Source organism: Camelus ferus, chromosome 15, assembly GCF_009834535.1.
Source record: "Camelus ferus isolate YT-003-E chromosome 15, BCGSAC_Cfer_1.0, whole genome shotgun sequence".
In the NCBI taxonomy this organism is placed as follows: Eukaryota; Metazoa; Chordata; class Mammalia; order Artiodactyla; family Camelidae; genus Camelus; species Camelus ferus.
Window position 1 is genome coordinate 48148438 of NC_045710.1, and position 12712 is coordinate 48161149.

Here is a 12712-nt window from a genome sequence, read left to right on the forward strand (position 1 = left end):
AGGGGGAAAAATTCTTTTTATTAGTCATGATTAAAAATACTCTTAGATTGGGGGAGGGTATAGCTCAGTGGTAGAGCACATGCTTAGCATGCACAAGGTCCTGGGTTCAATCCCCAGTACCAACTCCAAAAAAAAAAAAAAAAAAAAAAAGGAAAAGAAGTAAACCTAATTACCTTCCCCCCCAAAATAAAAAATAAATTAAAAAAAAATACACTTAGGTTAAAATTTAACCCACCAACTTCTCTTACTTCCTTAGCCTTTCACAAAATACCCAGGAAGGTTTAGCAACTACAATGACAAAAGAGCAGGAATCATTAAAAATCATTTAATCAACTCATTACAATGCACAGTCTCTAAGGTGATTTTCACAAATACATAGGTGTTTAGAAAAGAGATTCTTATCAAATGTAAAGCAGAAGTAATTTGGAGATGTAAGTAATTAATGCAATACTCCTTTAATAATATGACATTCTCTAAAAAGCTCAAAACACATTTTTAAAAATTGGAATCTCAGAATTATCATTTTGGAAAGGTATATATCCTCTCTTTGACCACTGGGCATAAAAAAGGAGGTAGTTTTTTTTTTTTTTTTTTTTTTTTTTAATGGGTTTGTCTTGCACGCTGAGAAATATATTTTAAAATTAAGTGACCAGAAGACATTACCACTGGCAAAGCATTAGCAGGGAAGAAACCTCGATAAAATCAGCAGTGAGACACTGAATCAGTTCTTCTGTTAGTGAAAGTCGTAGGCAAAAGTTCTAAAATTATACAATTACAAAAATAAATCAAGCCAGCGTGTCATTTCTGCTTTTCTACATTAATAAATTAACCATGTAACATTGTTCAAAATTATGTCAGTTACGCATATAATAATCTTTTAAATTAATGAAGTGATGAAGCGTTTTGATGACACCCATGATTTACAGGGCTGCTTTTAGCTAATGTTAAAAGCCTTTCACTTAATAAATTGCCCCCTTGAGAAATTACCAAAAATGAATATTTTCTATGCTAAATGTGTCAAGGTTTACACTTTTTCAATATAGTAACAAATGGCCAGGGAGACGCATTTTTCAAAATGTATCCTCTTTTACATATATTTAATTGAAATTAATTAGTATATTACTTTAGACGGAAATGATTATACAAGATCATTGATGAGAATTTTTGTGAAACAATAAAGCTGGATTTAAACAATGCAATTAATCATACGCTTACAAAATTTGGATGATAAACTGGGAACTGTTTCCTCTTTGATGAAAGAGGAATAATTCTATAGGACCTGTGTTCTCAAAATACACCTAATGCTCTACATCTTAGCTTAATCATTGCCTTAATTGTTTGTGTGAAATTTTTATGAAGACTGAACTATATTACTAATAAGGCTTTGTAATGTTTAAAATCACTTTTTGTTTTGTTCACTTCTATCTAAACATTTCTTCATGAATTGTTATGTGATTTCAGCTCCAGTATATTTCTGAGTTCAATCATGAATAACAACAGTCAGACCTTGCAATCAAAATATATCATTTACACCTGTCCTGTAGTTTTATGTGGCCTCAGAGACATGTCTGAATACAAGGGAAATAACGTCTTATGGAGGCACATTCTGTAAGTTCGTTGGGAGAGCAGAATAGATTTCAGACAAGCCAGGATGTGCTTGTGTGTGATAACAGCAAAAAAGAAAAGAAGCTAAATATAACTAGGACAGAAAAGCCTGACATTGACGATCCCTGTGCTTATGGATTTGTTCTCAGAATGTGGAGACTGAGTTTTATTCCACTTCTGAATTAGTAATGTGCCTAGTACACTGGGCCAATTTCTTTTTCAAAGCTTTTACAGCTCCAGCCCTGAAAACAAGAATAATTAATTTGTGCTTCCTGAGTCCGGTGGATGTGATTTTAGGCAGGCAGATGTCAAGGAAATACTTTTTTTTAGAATTCTTATAATCGATGGCAAGGAAATGGAGAATTGCCTGTTGGCATTTCAAACGATTTTAAGGAATTTCAAACTTTCGTCGATGAATTTTTAATGTGTACTAATCATGGACGCTCAGGGCTTTGTAGTCTGTGTTTAGTGAAACGAAACTATAAGCCTTTAAACTATTTTCCTTTAAAAATGGCTTGAAGAAAGTAATAAAAGTGTTGGGACATCAAGACTTTTTGTTCTTTTATAACATATAACAGCATCGAACTAGTCACAAATACAATTATGCAAGTGAGTTAAATAAAAAATTGAAAAGAATCAATGGTCTCTCAAATATAAATACTCTCAAATATAAATCACTGGGATTATTTCTAGAAAGTGCCTTCATGAGTACAAAATTATATGGGTATAGAAATTGATTAAAATCCTTGCCTGGGTGAACCAAAACATACTGAAATCATGATGACAAGAAGTGGGGTGGGAGGAACACCAGGAACTCTCAGAGGGTCTATGGGAGCCCTGTGCAAGAAGGGTAATTTTGAAACAAAAGCTTAACTCTGGTAAATGAAGCTTCATGTTCTAATCCACACTCACTAGGGAAACATCATGTGACATCTCCGGACCTTAGTTTTATCTGTTCTGAGAATGGAATTGTGGTATCTATTTTTAGCGTGAATTATTGCATCCTTTTTTCCTACCTCCGTGGCACTGCGGAAACACGGCAAAATGCCATATGAAAGCATTTTTAACTTCTTTGAAAGAACCGTGCTGTATAGACCAGAGATTCAAGTAACTGTGGAATTTTCCAAGCCCTTTGAAAGTAGATAATGGTGTAAAAGCTTACAAATTAAGAATATATTTATAGTATATGCATATCTATGTACAGACTAGAAATTTTTATGTGATTTTATGGCAGATTTCCTTTTTTAAGCATGCTCAATTGTATTAATAAATTTATATTCTGTACATATGCCAACAAAATGCCGGGAGGAGGAGGACAAACTTCCCCAGCAGTGGGAGCAAGGCTTTCTTTCCCCCACCCCAATCGTGGTCTAAATGGAAACCTCAGTGGAAACTTTACATCTTACGTTTACGCCCCATAGAAGCAGATGCTGAGCAGCTTAAAGATTTATCTGCATCCTCTCTATTTTCAAAGCCCAGTTTGGACGTCGGGCAAATCTTTGACCTTTTACAACACAGAGAACAGCCAGTCTGCCCCTGTTTTTCAAAACAGAGTGCTGTACGCCTTACAGACACAGATCCAATAAAACGCTCTATTTATTGGCTGAGCATTAACAGCGTCTCTTACTTTACTCCTGTGACCCGCTCTGGCGGTTAGTCACACATTCCAATTGAGCAGACGCCACAAAAATATCCCTTATGTATAAAGAAAGAGAAGAGCCTAATTGGCCATCGACCTCTCCCTTCCAGCTACCCTGGTTTCACCACCCAGCGGCTTCCAACGCGTCACCCTTAGAGCCAGACAATCTGGGCTGAGAAGACCATGGAAGGCGAGGCTGAGCGTGAGGTTTGGGAACAGCTCCCTGCCCCACCCAGAAGCCCCACTTCGGTGATCAAAGCCTCAGCAAGTTTCGTCATCACCACCTGAATCAGCGCCTCTCAAAGTGCAGTGCTGGGAAAACTGGGTGTGATCCAGAGCAACTTGTATGGCTTGGTTTTTATTTTATTTATTTTCACTATTACCTTCTGTGCATAGCAGTGGTATTGCAATCCCACTTATGATAATGACACAGAATTCCCTTTGAAAATACACGTATTTATATTTTAAAGAGGATTTCAAGAAATGTATGCAAATAAAGGCGCGGGGAGGCAAAGACACCGCAATGATTGTGAGAGGGATTTGTGACTCGCTGAAGATTAGAAGACACTGAGTCCCAGAATGCTAAAGCAACTATGGGGAAAGAATAACCACTCTCTCCTTTCAGCTAGGTTTTTAGAATAATTATTAGAATTCTATGGCCAAGTGCCTTCCTCTGTATTTTCATTTGATCTCTTTACTACGCTAACAAAGTAAGTAAGATATATTATTATCACCACTTTACAGATGGGGAAACTGAGGCTTAGGAGGCTCAAATTTTTCACTAAAAGTCACACAGCTATTTGAGTGTGGAGAGAAACAGGAAGCCTTCAAAATAAATAAGGCTTTCTGCTCCAACTTTTTTCAGGTTAACACGCTATTCAATTCAAAAGGTCACATGGGGCGTGCAGAGTTAAGTATTGCCTTTGTGTTAAATTCATGCATTCACTGAGTAATACTTCTGTACGTTTTCCAACTGTACAGCAGACATCATAGGAAAATTCCTTTTGAGCAATATAGGATTTGAACCCAACTGAACTAATTAGTTCACGATGTGTTAGGAGGTTAACTATCTGATGGTGATAAAACACTTCATTGATGGAAAAGGCCATGTTAAATCCCCCAAATTCCCATTACAAGTATCACTGTTCAGTATTTATATTCCACGAAGTTACAGGTAAAGCCAAAATATGAATATCATGCAGTTATTATGTTTCTGATCAGTCCTGGGAGAGATGATATTTAATCCCAGCTGTCACGCTTGGGGGCTGTCGGCATTTGTCAGGGAGAACTGATGGATCAGGTAGTCGATGGACAGTTAGAGACGAGCAGACACATATTCAGGGGATGCTGCCACTTTGTTGTTTCATAGGAAAGAAGAAGTATTAAAAGAAATCTCGTTTTGCCACTGTGTGTGTTTTTCAAAAAGAAAAAAGGAAAAAACAGACGTCGTAATTTCTGAAAGCAAAATTTGTAGCTTCAATTGCAAATTTAGCCTTCGGAGTCTGCACGGTAAGACCACAAATTGTATGAGATCCTTAAATTCAAGTGGCTCCTCAGAAACTTAAATATTTCCACATGAAAAGGTATATATGCCAAGTCAAAGTTACACAAACATACCGCATGCCCGTGAAGTTCCAGTACCACCAGCCAGTCAAATGCATTCAAGATTTCAGCATGGGAAGCTACCATTTCTGGAAGGCAAAAAAAAGCTGATAAACAAAAATATATTATATCCCCGTGATGTTCCAATAAAATAGCCCACCTGAAGTTTCTCTACTAGGAAATCTGACTTGGTTTTTTCATAACAAGACTGCTTTACAGCATGACTTACATTTTCCCAAAGGAACAAAACCCCTGTTTGTTTGAATAGTTTTCCTTTGCATTTTCTAAGAGGATATTCCCTTCAGGGATACGGACAATAGCAGTTGGATACCAGGAAGGCATATGGTCTGGAATGAAGTTCTGAAGTGTGAAGAAATGTAACCTCAACTCAAAGTGAAAAGCTACACTTACACAAGCATAATTATTGGAACCGCTCGACCTTTCCTGCTGAAATTAGTGAGCATTCTCATTTTCCATATGCAATCACTTACTGTCCTTTCCCCGCTATTAGTGTTTCAAGAAGCAAGGACATTTAAATGAAAAGAGAAAAGAAAAAAAAAAAAAAAGCCCTCTGCTAATTTGAAGCTGAGCATCCAATCCACTAAAATTGACAAAAGTGTCCTCTTGATAACCACCATTTTCCAATAATCCAGCCTCACAAGAGGGAGCCTCACGAGGAAGGAGCCAGTTAATGTGCCTCAATTCTGCGTCTCAAAATCTGTGCAGAGTAACGTTATTCACTACAAAGAGTTATTTTTCAGCCCTTTGGAACAAGGGCCTTCGTGTAGATAACACCACACGGAAAGCTCATTTGTGAACGACCCGATCTAAACACTTAGCCACTCACTCTGGTGGTATTCTGGCACCTTACGAATCCTTTAAAAAAACTCAGATGATGCATGGTTACATGACATGCAACCTGCTTGAAATCTGCGAGCTTTGAGAACTGGCCTTAAGTAACTTGTTTGTCCCTGGGTGTCCCAGTCCCGCTCAGACACGGAGAGAGCCAAAGGATTAAAAACTGCCCCTGCCAAGTACATGCTGCGCTGATTGAAGACGCTACCACTGGGGTCGGTGGGAGGGGACTGGCCCGGCCGTCAGTCCGCGTTTTTCACCCTCTGAGCCCGACTCCTTGTAACTGTAGCGGAAGGCATTTTCAGCCCCTTCTCGAGGCAGTCGGCAAATGCCTCTCACAAAGTAACAGTTAGACAGGTGTTAGCTATGAAGCTGCTCAGCCTATCTGTAACACCCAGGGTGGTTAACTCTGCTCAAGTAAACCGGGAGGGCGGGCTGCACATCAGAGCCAAGCCCAGCGGAGGATATAGCTCAGTCGTAGAACGCACGCTTAGCATGCACGAGGTCTTGGGTTCAATCGCCAGGACCTCCATTTGAAAAATAAATACGGAAGTGGAGGATTAAGAGGTACAAACTATCAGGAATAAAATTAGCTACAAGGATGTGTTGTACAACATGGGGAATATAGCCAGTATTTTATAATAACTATAAATGGAGTACGGCCTTTAAAAATTGTGAATGACTGTTTTGCATACCTGTAACAGAATATTGTACATCAACTGCACTTCAATTTAAAAAATCTGATTCTGTAAAATAAAAACATAGATAAATAATTTTTAAAATAAATAAATAAATAAACCTAATTACCTCACCCAAAATTTAAATAAATTAAATTAAATTAATTTAAATTAAATTAAAATGGAGAAGAGAGAGGGACCTGTGCTGTGACAGGCCGCCACCAGAGCAAAGCCAAGAGATGGAACAGCCTCATGGAAATGCCCAGAAGGCAGAGGCAAAGGAGTCTCCCAGCAAAAGAGAAGGAAGGAATCAAACCTTTTTCTGTCATGTTTTACTTCCACCCCTTTGACATCCCAGTGAGATTACACCAGGCCCGAAAATTACTGTGTTAGGTTTGACTTTATGGAATTTGAATTGTGAAATCAATAAGTATTTTGACCGTGCTTTGTCAAACTTAGTATGTCTCCCCAGTCACCATCCCCACCCACCCCACCCTACCTTCATAATCACTGCTGAGTGGACTGCTCATGGATCTCATTGGAAATGTTCAGCAGTTCCCTGAAGGGGCTGTGCACCCAACTGGAGAGCCGCCACATGAAAAGTTAAGCACATTGGTCCTCACTCGGTGCCACAAGGGTCAGAGGTACAAGCGGGGATGCTGCAATCACTTGACAACACTCTCTTACGTAAGATGGTTGTCCAGTGGATCCCAAACAAGTGCGTATTGATTTGTTTACATTATAAACATAAGTAAAACAGACATTTGTAAATGTTATCATAGAAAACATATATATGGAATCTAAAAAAAAGAAAAAGAAAAGATACAAATTTCAGTTATAAAACAGAAAGAGACAAATGGACACAGAGTCTACTTAATCTTGATGCAGGTACAGGAAAAGCTCTTGGCGGGGGAGGAGGGGAGACAACGTCTTTTTGCAATGCCAGTTCCTCTAGTGGTGATCGCCAAATAATGGCAGTTTGAGCAGCTCCTACACGCAGGTTGCTGATACTAAAGAGCAGACAACAAAAACCATCAAGAAGTGAAGAAGCAAGAACAAAGCTGTGGAGCCTTTCGATCCTGCCCAGATAACCCTAAGTGGGGTGAGGGGCAACCAAGCCCAGAATCAGTGAGTCCTGAAGGAAAGCAGAGAAACCAAAACTTCACTCAGCATTCACCGAGCTTTAAACTTCCTCCATCAGGACTGGCTAGGAGAGTCACAGACACAGGAACCACCCTGAAAAATTCTGACTCAGATGCTCAGGCTGGGAACTAGACATGCATGTAACCTCGACATTTTTCTGCAATGATTTTGACCTTGTCTTTGGGTAAAAATAGCTATGAACCAGTAGTTCTCAAACCTGGATGACAAATCCTAAGAATCACCCAGGGACTTAAAATTACGGATTCCTGGTTTCCACCCCACACCGAGTTGAACAGAATCTTGGGAGGTGGGACCCCAGACTATGTGTTGTTGAAAGCCCCACATCTGATTCTGATTATCAGCCAGATTCTGGATGGATTGCTTTATAGCACATCCCAAACATGTCTCAAAGCTGGCCCTAAAGCCCCACTGAATAGATCCACATAGGGTCCGGGAATCTGCATTTAAACCAGCACCCAAGGCTGTTCTGGTGTGAGTATTGTGAACTGTGAGCTGTGAACACTAGGAAGAGGTGGAATTCAGGTATCAAACTCGAAACTTCATTTGAGGTTTTTATCCTCCTTGACCAATCATTTATTTATACATTCCAAAAAAATCAATAAATATACTAAGTATCACCTATGTGCCAGGCACTGTTTTAGAACTTAACAGAGTTCATAATCTAGGGATAGAGATAAAAATACAAATAATTATAATGTACTGTAGCAAGGACAGAAATAAAGATGTTTCTAAAAAGTGATGTATGATCACAAAGGAAGAGGTAACTAACAGCCTGGAGGAGCTCAGAAAAGTTTTCCAGAAGACAGGTTGACTTTGAAAGTAAAAAAATATCATGTAAAATAGTTTCCGCATTTCTGAAAGTGTGTTCCTCAGGCAGCCGTTCCCAGAATCTCAGGGATGTGCCCCAGAACTCCACAATTGGAATTTCTTGGAATGGGACACAGGAATATCCATTTCTATTGAGCTCCCTGGGCGATTCTGCAAAACACTAGCTTGTGAAAACTATCGACAGAGATACTCAAAAAAAAGTTAGGTTTATTCAGGGAAGTATGAACACATGGTGTTAAAGTGGAGACATTTTTAAGGCTTGAAAAATCGAGTAAGACTTCTGCTTCTGGCCAAAATGGCAATAATAGGGACCAAATGTATGCTCCTCCTTGAAGAAACCAAAAAATGGAACGAAAAAGAAGGAAGAAAAAAAAGAACATAAGCATTTTCAAGGCACTGAGTATCAAGGAATAAAGGGATCCTCGAGGGAGAGGAAGAAATGAGGTGAGCCCTATGCTTGCTTTGAGAGTTTCCAAGCAGTGGTGCAGGCAGGAGAACCCCAGGCAGAGCAGGTAGACCCTTGGAGTTGCAGGAATGAAGCTGAGCATTGGGGTCAGCAAGCAGCAGGTTCGGCAGGACAGAGTCCAGGAAGGGAAAGAATAAGGATGCTATGGAAACCAGGGACTATTTTGAACACCTTTATGGCACCAACTTCAACAACTTGGTTAAATGGACAAATTCCTTGAAAGACACAATCACCAAGGCTCATTCAAAAAGACACAGCTAACCTGAATGTCCCTACCTGTTAAAGAACCTGCACTTGCACGTAAACCTTCCCGACAAAAAACAAACAAAAATTTACCAATAACAACAGACCCAAAGAGATTCACTAGTGAATCCTACCAAACATGTAAAGTAAATGAAGTGATCCCAAATCTACCTAAACCATTCCAGAGAATTGAAAATGAAGTCATACTTCCCAATTCGTTCTAGGAGGCCTGAATTTCAACACCAAAAGTATTTTTCCATGATGCATGAAAAAAATTACTAAATTGGACTCTATTAAAATTCAAATGGGCAATGTTGGGCAAAAAACATTGTTAAGAGAGTAAAAAGATAAGCCAGAGATTGGGAAAAAAATAGGTATCTGATAAAGGTCTTACATTCAAAATATACAAAGAACTCTTAAAACTCAACAATAAGTAAAACACCCTAATTAAAAAATGGGGCAAAACTCTAACAGACACAGTACCAACAAAGATATACAGATGACAAATAAGCATATGGAAAGATGTTCCACAGACTTTGCCACTAGGAAGTTGCAAATCAAAGCAACCATGTGATACTACTGCACATCTATTAAAATGACTAAAATCCAAAAATCTAATAATACTAAATGCTGACAAAGATGCAGGGAGCAACAGGCACCCCCATTCATGGCTGGTGGGAGTGCAAAATGGCACAGCTGCCTGGGAAGATAGTTTGGCAGCTTCTTATCAAGTTAAACGTACACCTATCATATGATCCAACAATTGTGCTCCTAGGTATTTATGCAAATATTTTGACAACATATGTCCATACAAAACCCGGCATGTTTATAGCATATTTATTCATAATTCCCCTAAATGGGAAGCAACTAAGATGTCTTTCAGTTTGTGAAGGGATAAACAAACCCTGATACAGCCACACAATGGAATTTTACTTAGTAATTCTTAAAAATAAGCTCTCAAGCCACAAAAAAGACATGGAGGAGCTTTAAATGCATACTGCTAAGTGAAAGAAGCCATTCTGAAAAGGCTACCTACTCCACAACTCCAACTATATGATATCCTAAGACAGAATTATACAGGGAGAATTTGGATTAGGCAATGGGTTTTGAGACGCGACACCAAAAGCTCAAGAAACGAAGGAAGAGTAGATCAATGAGACTTTATCAAAGTTAAAAAAAAAAAATCTTTTGTGCAAGAAGATAAAAAGACATCCACAGGATGGGAGAAAGTATTTGCAAATCATTTATCTGATAAGGGATTTAGCTTAAACTTCAACAGTAAAAAACAAATAAGCCAATTTAAAAATAGACAAAGGATTTGAATAGACATTTCTTAAATAAAGATATGCAAATAGCCAATAGGCACTTGAAAAGATGCACCATATCTTTAGTCATTACGGAAAAGCAAATAAAAACCACAGTGAGCTACCACTGTACACCTAGTAGAATTACTAAAATTAAAAAGATTGACAACACCCAGCGTTGTGTAGGATGTGGAGAAGACTAAACATTCATACTCCCGGTAGAAATGTAAAATGAAACAATCTCTTAGGTATGTAGTTTGGCTGTTTCTACGAAGTTAAATACACTCATACCATAAGATTCAGCCAGTTCACTCCTTGGTATTTACCCGAGAGAAATAAAAGCATTTGCCCTTAAAAAGACTTCTACACAACTGTTCACACAGCTTTATTTGTAACAACCAAAACTAGAAATAACCCAAATGTTCATCAACAGGTGAATGGATAATCAAAATGCTGTATAGAAATACTACTCGTCAATGAAAAGGAATAAATTACTGATAGATACAACAGGGATGAGTCTCAAAATAATTATACCAATAAACCAGACAAAGAAGCAGCGCAATACCTCCGAGTCCACGTATATAAAATTTTAGAAATGCCAAACTAACATATGACAACAGAAAGTAGATCAGTGCTTCCCTGGGGATTGCAAAGAGTATGAGAAAACTTCTGAGGGTGATGGATGTATCTACTGTCTTGACTGTGGCCATGGTTCATACATATGTCAAAAATTATTCAGTGGTACACTTGAAATGCGTGCTCTTTATTGTATAGCCATTCTAGCTCAGTAAAGCCATTTTTTAAAAGTGTGAATTCCGAGGACAGGTGTATGTAGATGAGTCAGATATGTGAGGAAGCCATCTTCCTCTCACCCTTCTTCTTCCCCAAACAGCTGGCTAGACAGGTAGCCAGGTAGCCTCAGGAAAGTTTTTTCTAATAGATGCCCCTGTTTTCAAGGTCTTTTGTTCTCACTGGGTGCTCAAAACCCCAAATCAGTGAAGCACCTCATAGGATAATTATTTTTCCTCCATTTCTATAAATCGTCATATACTTGTTAATGCACTATCACATATATAATCTAATTTTTGCCTTTGTATGTGTGAAATACACAAGGTAGGCATTATTTGATATGCATTTGTCAAGTGAAGGAGAGGAAACAAGGAAGTCCAAGATCAGAGCCACATGGCTGTGAGTCAATCTACCTCCTCACCCGCAGAGTCTGTTTTGATTGACAGTTAACTAAGTAAAATTCAGAGAAGGAAGGCTCAGCAAAGGGTCCCACCTTAGCTTTCTTACTGCTTCTGCTACAGGGAGCCCACTGACACTTTTAGATGTCATTTCATGCCCTCATTGTGATCTTTTAACACAACGATTGATTATATGAATCAATTATTCTTGTGTGTTGTGGGCTCCTGGAAATTGACATAAACAATGATAATTAGACATAGTTAACATTGTATCAGATTATTTATTGAGTTAGTATTTACTGCATTATTGTGTACTTCCTTACAAGCCTATGTGGTAGCTCCAACCACAGTCCTCTCTGTTTGACAGATGAGGAAACTGAGGCACTTGAGCAAAATCAAACGGGTGATGTGGGAAGAACTGGGATTACAGCTCAGAGTGTAGGACTTCAAAGCTTCATCCTATGCCCCAGTAAGACATTTCATGTGATATTTGTAAACTAAGACATCTCCAGATTGTGTTTTTAGGGAAGCCATAAATTAGATTGGAAACTGCCTGCTTTTACAATGTAAAGCCTGCTCTCCACAGAAGCACCTCCTTCCCGTTGTTGATGTGAGGCAGTGGGGATGCTGGTTTTGCAAAATGATGCACACAAAATAAAGAGACTGACAAAGAAGAGGGAAGGAGAGCGGACCTGCCCAAACATCCTGACCTTTCTCCTAGGCTTTTGTTTTGCTGTATATTCTATTTCTACCTTATTGGTGCCCTGGTGTTCAGAGAGTCAGAGTTTAAATAAAATGAGATAAAACACTTCAATGGCTTCAGAATTCTATTTCTCCATCCTTCTTAACTGTTTAGCAAAGAACTGCACTTCTTTCAACTTACTGTTTCTTGTTTTTCCCAAAGAGGAGAGACAACTTAAAAAACAAACAAACAAACAAACAAACAAACCAATACTTCTGGTTTAGCTCCTATTCAAATATGTGGTCACAGGGGCAAGTCAGCTTTTTGGGGGGCCCAATTTCCTTATCCATCAGTAAGAGGGTTCTTCTGCACTAGAGAGCCTCTAAGATGCTATCTGAGCTTTCAAATTCCATGATCTCGTGTTTCTTTCCTATCTGTTTTGCATACCAGAGTTTGAAAT